Genomic DNA, 9,062 nt, shown 5'->3' with positions numbered 1-9,062 from the left:
CTTGATAGTCATACAGAAATCCACTGCTTTGTTCAGAAACGGAGTTAATATCATTGCCATCAAAAACAATTTGTCCTGTCCTGACTGTGGTCGAGCTAGCTGCCTCATTTTGCTTATTTAGTCCTGTTAAGCTAAAAGAATGCAAACATGGAGAGAAAGAGGACAAAAGAAACAGGACTGCTGTAGCCTGATATAAAGCATACTTAATTCCATTTTCAGGAGCCATACTAAACATGCACCCAGACCCCTGAAACCCAAACTAAATGCATTGAATTACTGTTACATCTACTTATAGTTTGCCCAAGAAGAGCAATTTCTAGTCAACCAATCAGTGACCCCTGTTAAACAAGGTAGCAACTAGCAACAGGTGTGTTAATTTAGGACCTTCGGCTGATGTGAATGTTGCACAATGGTGTGTGTGTGTGTGTGTGTGTGTGTGTGTGTGTGTGTGTGTGTGTGTGTGTGTCTGTGTGTGTGTCTGTGTGTGTGTGTTATCCTTGATTGTAGATTTGTGTATCGTTGCGTACTTGATTTGAGGTCTACAGTAGGCTAGAGCACCTGACCATTTTAGAAGTATCTAATGAAAGTTTAGTAATGTAAGTCGCTTTAGCACCTATATAGCACACTAAATAATACAGAACATGCCTATAGTATTTCATATTAATATTATGAATAGGATGATTGTTCATTAAAAAAAGAATGAAAAAATAACAATTTTAGTTTGTATCAATGGAAATTGAATTATCGCTGTTTTTTCTATTATCCTTTTTTAATCAATATATTATTTTCTACACCCCCTTCATGCTACTACACCCTACAATATGTGTTGGACAAATCATATTTTTTTTTATCCAGAGGGAAGATTAATTCTGGGAATTTCTGGCGATGCTAGAATATCCATAGAATTACCAAATACTCTCTCACCAACCTCCAGATAGATTCACTATTCACTAATCACTATTATATCATTGCACCCCACTGTATTGTCTCCACCAGGTCGAAGGCATGGGGAGAGAGTATGTTTTGCACTCCGTCCGTGTGTGTGTGTGTGTGTGTGTGTGTGTGTGTGTGTGTGTGTGTGTGTGTGAGATTGTGTCCGTCCGTCCATCTGTTACCAGCTAATCTCCGGCACCGTTAACCCGGTTGATGCCAACGTTTACACACACTCCCTAGATGCCAACGATGAACGTCTGCCCCACATTTTCCAGAACGGCCTGTTACAGCGCAACCAGGAGGCTGACTTTTGTAAAGCACATTTGATATTACTCCTCCATATTTTGTCCAAAAATCCTGCAAATCCTTACAGATAGATATTCTTTATTTTTGTGTCATGCACCAAAGGCGCCCAGCCCACATGGACTTATAGGACACACCATATCATTGCTTCAATATTGCATTGTGTACAAGAAACAGGGTTTTTCTTTTTTTTTTTACACAAAATATTCTGCCTTTTTTCCCACGCTTTGCATAAAAAGTCTGCTAAAGCAAAAAATACCTTTCCTAAAACAAAATTCCAGTTTTTCATAGTCCTCTATAACCAGAAAAGGTTAGCACAGATGGTTGTCATTTTACAAAATAATACATGTCTTAATTCTTCATATAATGGGCAGTAAAACAAAAAAAATATTTCATTTTCAATTTCTTTCAAATCACACACTAGACACACTCTGTCCTCAGGAGTACCAATGAATCTACCCGTTTCTAAAGCTAATGGTAAGGTCCCAGAATGCAGCTGTGCACAGAAAGATCTGACTTGGATATATTTTGTGTAACATAAGGATCAGGGCCATAATTATTTTTAATAAGACGATATGTTCTTAGTTTTGGTTTGTACCATAAAACAGCCCAACTCTCCTTATACCCAAGGAACATAGTTATGCATTTCATGAATATTACAGCATAGTCTAAATAAATGAATTATTCTTAAAGAATAAAGACTTTACTTCATTAGCCCAGGGGTAACCATTAGATTACACAGTAGGCCTATCTCTATAGTCATGTGCTCAACACAGATCTGTTCCATATTCCATCCTGATTGCCCAACATTGGTTTTCAAAGTTTACAGGATTAGCCAGTTTTGAACAAAAAGCCTCAAATCATGAACACAGTGTGCAATTTACGTGAAAACTTTCACAGACTCTACTAGGCTGAGAGAGATATTCCACCCTTTTCACATTGGCCTGTAATGCCACCAACAAGTGGATTGTTGCAACACACATTTTTGGAACAAAATGCCTCAAATCATCCAATTGCCATGAAAGGCATAAGAAGAAAGGACACCCTTTTCACATTGGCCCATTATAGTGCCACCAGGAGGCCACAACCTTACCTGGTGGAGACCTGTTCACCGAGGAGGACTTTGTCTAGTTGGGTTTAATTCTAATAGTTTGTCCTCTGTCTAGTATACCCATTTGTTTATCTGTCATAGGTTTTGTTCTGACCAGTCTGTTTTTATCCATCTGCTTATGTATCGTGCCGTCAAACAAAATCAATCAAAGCTGCAACATCATTCAGAGGTAATAACCCATAGCCACTGCATATACCACTTCTACTCTATACTGGCGTCCTCGAGATTGCTTACAATTATCTGTAGGGAGTTGTGGTCATTCTTTCATACAGGTTTCACAAATAATTTTGGCTCCAACTTTTGATTTTTTTTTAAATTGCTTTATTGATCAACAATGAAACCTGATCTGAAAGGGAAAAGATTAACATATCAATCATTTCAAAGAGTCCCTGATTATTCTTTAATCTTCACATTCAAGTGAAGCAAGGCCTATCAAGCAACATCATGTGTCCTCTGTGGGTGTGAGAGGGTCTTGTCCTTAGTGTCAGTCTAGCCAAAAACGATTCACCGCTTTGGTAGGTCTTTTCTTGGCTGCTGGTCTTTTTTTCCGGGCGTCACACTTCATAGTTGTGGCTTCTGACGTGCCAGTAGTTGGGGGGGGTGTGGTTATCATAACAGAGGAAGGCTGCTGGGGGGGCTGTGGAGGCCGCTGGTTCAAGGGCATTGGGAGGGAGGCTGCTGGGGGAGGGGGAGGCTGCGGGTACGAGGGGATTGGGTTGTAGGGAGACATCCCCATGGGGATGGGAGGTCTTTTTTTCCGGGCGTCACACTTCATAGTTGTGGCTTCTGACGTGCCAGTAGTTGGGGGGGGTGTGGTTATCATAACAGAGGAAGGCTGCTTGAGGGGCGGTGGAGGCTGCTGGGGGGTCCGTGGAGGGTGCTGGACGGGCCGTGGAGGCCGCTGGTTCAAGGGCATTGGGAGGGAGGCTGCTGGGGGAGGGGGAGGCTGCGGGTACGAGGGGATGGGAGGTCTTTTTTTCCGGGCGTCACACTTTATAGTTGTGGCTTCTGAAGTGCCAGTAGTTGGGGGGGGTGTGGTTCTCATAACAGAGGACAGCTGCTGGGGGGGCTGTGGATGCTGCTGGGGGGGTTGTAGCACAGAGGGAGGCCGCTGGTCCCAGGGCATTGGGCTGTAATGATGAGAGAGCTTCTGAACAGGGGGAGTCTGTTGGGGCTTCTGTTCGAATGAGGAAGGCTGCTGGGGGGGCTGTGGAGGCTGTGGATGCTGCTGGGGGGGCTGTGGCACAGAGGGAGGCCGCTGGTCCCAGGGCATTGGGCTGTAATGATGTGAGAGCTTCTGAACAGGGGGAGTCTGTTGGGGCTTCTGGGGGGTCTGTTCGACAGAGGAAGGCTGCTGGGGGGGCTGTGGAGGCTGCTGGGGGGGGCGTGGCCAGGGAGGTCGCTGGTCCCAGGGCCCCATTGGGAAGGAAGGATATGGGCGATTCTGGCCAGAAGGAGGCAGCACCCCAGGCGATGGGAAGGGAGGAGGATATGGGGGATTCTGGCCAGAAGGAGGCAGCATCTCGGGCAATGGGAAGGGAGGATATTTTAGAGGCTTCTGTGGAGGCTGCTGGGGGGGTTGTAGCACAGGCCGCGGGACCCAGGACATTGGGCTGTAATGATGCGAGAGCTTCTGAACAGGGAGAGTCTGTTGGGGCTTCTGGGGGGTCTGTTCGACAGAGGAAGGCTGCTGGGGGGGCTGTGGCCAGAGAGGCTGCTTGTTCCAGGGCATGGTCCACCTTGGGAAGGAAGGATGTACATGATTGAAGGGATTCTGGCCAGAGGGACGCTTCCCAGGCAAGGCTGATAGGGAGGGAGGATATTTTGGAGGCTGCTGGGGGGGCTGTGGAGGCTTCTGGGGGGTCTGTTCGACAGAGGAAGGCTGCTGGGGGGGCTGTGGCCAGAGAGGCTGCTTGTTCCAGGGCATGGTCCACCTTGGGAAGGAAGGATGTACATGATTGAAGGGATTCTGGCCAGAGGGACGCTTCATCATCATCATCATCATCCCAGGCAAGGCTGATAGGGAGGGAGGATATGGGAGACTCTGGCCAGAAGGAGGCTGCTGGGGGCGCTTCAGCACAGAGGAAGGCTGCTGGTTCCAGGGGTTGGTAGGAGGCTTCAGGGGCTTCTGGATAGTCACAGGGGTAGCTATAGCAGGGCTTTCTAAAGCTGGAGTTAGCATTGGGCAGGTGAGTTGGAGTGGAATTCCCTGCCAAAGCATTGGCAACACATAACATCCATTCTGAAGGGGAAACAAAAAAAATGCATTACAGCTAAAAGCATATACACACAAAAACATTTAGCATTAAACAATGCTAACATTTTACCTGTTGTATCATACAGCCATCATAGTTTGCCGTCAAAGCTAGACCCATGGGGATCCTCTGCATGTAGTGGAAGGCACAGGTTGAAGGTAGTGCATTTTCTGTGGAAGGCATAAACAAAATGACCCAATCAGATACTGAATGTGATACAGATACAGTGACCAGATGTCCCCCCCTTGCGTGGGACAGTCCCTCATTTTCCAAGACTTTTCAGGCTTCCCACAAAGCGAGACCCTGTCCCACATTGTGACTGGCAGGCATCAGTGATAGGCATTTCGGGACTCATTTGTAGATCTGTTATTTTGTGAATTAATTGACATGTTCCCAATGACTTAAATCTTATGCCCTGTGTCCCACTGATGTTCATATCAAGGCTGTCTCTGCCCCGTGAGATATCTTCTGTATGCAACATTCAGTGACGTCTTGCATTATCTACCCCTCTGTGAAACAACATGTTTTTGCCCTTGAGTATGCTCCCGTAGCAGACAAGTCGTCTCCTACTAACTTCACTTGGTTCAGTTATAAACTACAATACACCCTTAAAACTACATCCCATGCATTATGCTTCCTGGTCAGGACAGGAAGTGACAGTGAATCATCCCTTGGTTGCTTGACACGTTGCTTTGTGTAGCGTAATCTCAGATTACATTATGATATATACCGTCTCCATTTTGCGAGATGGGCAGAGACCTTTTTCACCGTGTCCATTTTGGACATGGGGAGAGACATTTTGTAATTGGCTGTATGTGGATCAGTTCTGTGCTCTGACCAAAATTAATTGGCTAAAACATATCTGCTCCTGACTGGACATTGCATTCTTTCTGTGGACTCATCTATTCTATTGGGTATTTAAAGGCATTTTTCTAAATGTACTTCATGCTTAAGGCAACATTTGGATATTGATCATTCTCCTAAAAAGTATTCATGTAAAAGCTAATTATTAACTTTAATCTAAAAGGTTTGAAACCATTTCTGTAAATTGTTACAGGCTCTCTGCCTAGGTATTTATTTAATTACTTTTAAAAGTCATGTCCGGAGTTTCTTGCTCTGGGTATTGAAGTTATTATACAGTCCTTTATTAGCATTATTAAATATGGATCCTTAAATTATTAATTAATTATTTGGTCTTCGATCCTATTTTTATTAATCAGTGTTCAAAATCCCTATAGTCCCCCAATAGTTGGTCTTCTGCTGTAAAGCACTCTCGTTGTCACCTTTTCAGCAAGATGAGTTCTTAAGCCCATAACATGAGAAATATCCCCTAGGCTACAGCACCAAGTGGGCCATACCACCCATGAGCTAAATTAAATTGGCATTTAAAAAACGCCAGAGCGTGGTCGAATACCACTTGCATAGTTCTTCTAGAACTCGCTCATTAATATACTTTAGAGTTGTGTGGAAATAATAAGTCTCCCCTTCTGTGTAGCGGCTGTAGCGTATAGGTATAGAACTTTAGGTCATGTATTCTGCAAGCCAAAAGCCAAATTCCAATACCCAAAATCTCAGCCACTCACTCGTCACTCCAGTATATGGCAAATTATGATGACATTTGTGACCTGCCAAAATATGTGACCGTCTTGTGGACTTAAACACACAACTTACATGGAAGTCTTTAAATACCACTATGTTGAATTCAAGCTTGGCCTAGAGCTGCAATTGTTGGTGAGTTTAACGTCGCTTAATAAAAGCAAATCGCAAACACAAATTGGATGAATGGGGAGTCAATGGAGGGTATTGCAACTCTAGATTCATCCCATTATAAAACAAAATATAGAGTTGCAAATTGTGGCTAACCCAGTCCCCCATCAAAAACAAGCAATACTAATGTCCCTCAAATGAACAGTTTGGATTTGGTCACCATAATGTCTGAGCTAACCTGTGTCACCAGGCTTTCCACCTCGGCGGAAAGCCTGGTCTGCATTACAAAATTGCTGTGTGAACCGGTCTGGAGCGGATGATATCGTTACATCATGTTGGTCATTGTTTTGTAGTTATCAGACATCTGGAACTTCCTTTCCCCTCAAACCAGAAGAATAATAAAAGCTCTCGTAGCCTTCGGCTTTTATTGAGAAAAATCGGTTTGAAGGACAAGGAATTAAGTTCAAGATTGATGGTTCCTGCCTGATGACTACAAAACAATGACTACAAGTCTACAACATGATCATCCGCTCCTGACCGGATCATAAACTAAAAAAAGAATGCTGAGCTTTTGTTTAATGATTATATTAAACAAATTGCACAAGGACTTACCCATTGAAGACATGAAGGAAGAGGCTTCAGGCCCCGTGGCTTTGACTTTCATATTGTATGCACTGCACTGCAATGATGGGTCCATTCGCTTCAATTCTTCAGAATAGGGATCATCCTTCAGCAGTCCTGGAACAACAGTTGATCAATTAATAATATAAATTCCCTTAAAATAGAAGTTCTAACTGAATACAGATAGGCTACTAGAGTAATTAGCTACAGCATACCTGCATCATCTGCTTGATAGTCATACAGAAATCCACTGCTTTGTTCAGAAACGGAGTTAATATCTTTGCCATCAAAAACAATTTGTCCTGTCCTGACCGAGCTAGCTGCCTCATTTTGCTTATTTAGTCCTGTTAAGCTAAAAGAATGCAAACATGGAGAGAAAGAGGACAAAAGAAACAGGACTGCTGTAGCCTGATATAAAGCATACTTAATTCCATTTTCAGGAGCCATACTAAACATACACCCAGACCCCTGAAACCCAAACTAAATGCATTGAATTACTGTTACATCTACTTATAGTTTGCCCAAGAAGAGCAATTTCTAGTCAACCAATCAGTGACCCCTGTTAAACAAGGTAGCAACTAGCAACAGGTGTGTTAATTTAGGACCTTCAGCTGATGTGAATGTTGCACAATGGTGTGTGTGTGTGTGTGTGTGTGTGTGTGTGTGTGTGTGTGTGTGTGTGTGTGTGTGTGTGTGTGTGTGTGTCTCTGTGTGTGTGTGTGTGTGTGTGTGTGTGTGTGTGTGTGTGTGTGTGTGTGTGTGTGTGTGTGTGTGTGTGTGTGTTATCCTTGATTGTAGATTTGCGTATCGTTGCGTACTTGATTTGAGGTCTACAGTAGGCTAGAGCACCTGACCATTTTAGAAGTATCTAATGAAAGTTTAGTAATGTAAGTCGCTTTAGCACCTATATAGCACACTAAATAATACAGAACATGCCTATAGTATTTCATATTAATATTATGAATAGGATGATTGTTCATTAAAAAAATAACAATTTTAGTTTGTATCAATGGAAATTGAATTATCGCTGTTTTTTCTATTATTCTTTTTTAATCAATATATTATTTTCTACACCCCCTTCATGCTACTACACCCTACAATATGTGTTGGACAAATCATATTTTTTTTTATCCAGAGGGAAGATTAATTCTGGGAATTTCTGGCGATGCTAGAATATCCATAGAATTACCAAATACTCTCTCACCAACCTCCAGATAGATTCACTATTCACTAATCACTATTATATCATTGCACCCCACTGTATTGTCTCCACCAGGTCTAAGGCATGGGGAGAGAGTATGTTTTGCACTCCGTCCGTGTGTGTGTGTGTGTGTGTGTGTGTGTGTGTGTGGCTGTGTGTGTGTGTGAGATTGTGTCCGTCCGTCCATCTGTTACCAGCTAATCTCCGGCACCGTTAACCCGGTTGATGCCAACGTTTACACACACTCCCTAGATGCCAACGATGAACGTCTGCCCCACATTTTACAGAACGGCCTGTTACAGCGCAACCAGGAGGCTGACTTTTGTAAAACACATTTGATATTACTCCTCCATAATTTTGTCCAAAAATCCTGCAAATCCTTACAGATAGATATAGATATTCTTTATTTTTGTGTCATGCACCAAAGGCGCCCAGCCCACATGGACTTATAGGACACACCATATCATTGCTTCAATATTGCATTGTGTACAAGAAACAGGGTTTTTCTTTTTTTTCTTACACAAAATATTCTGCCTTTTTTCCCACGCTTTGCATAAAAAGTCTGCTAAAGCAAAAAATACCTTTCCTAAAACAAAATTCCAGTTTTTCATAGTCCTCTATAACCAGAAAAGGTTAGCACAGATGGTTGTCATTTTACAAAATAATACATGTCTTAATTCTTCATATAATGGGCAGTAAAACAAAAAAAATATTTCATTTTCAATTTCTTTCAAATCACACACTAGACACAGTCTGTCCTCAGGAGTACCAATGAATCTACCCGTTTCTAAAGCTAATGGTAAGGTCCCAGAATGCAGCCGTGCACAGAAAGATCTGACTTTTGGATATATTTTGTGTAACATAAGGATCAGGGCCATAATTATTTTTAATAAGACGATATGTTCTTAGTTTTGGTTTGTACCATAAAACA

Source organism: Protomyctophum bolini, assembly GCF_963924005.1.
Source record: "Protomyctophum bolini genome assembly, chromosome: 12".
Classification (NCBI taxonomy): Eukaryota; Metazoa; Chordata; class Actinopteri; order Myctophiformes; family Myctophidae; genus Protomyctophum; species Protomyctophum bolini.
The sequence above is the reverse complement of the archived record's forward strand: the minus strand, read 5'-3'. Positions refer to the sequence as shown.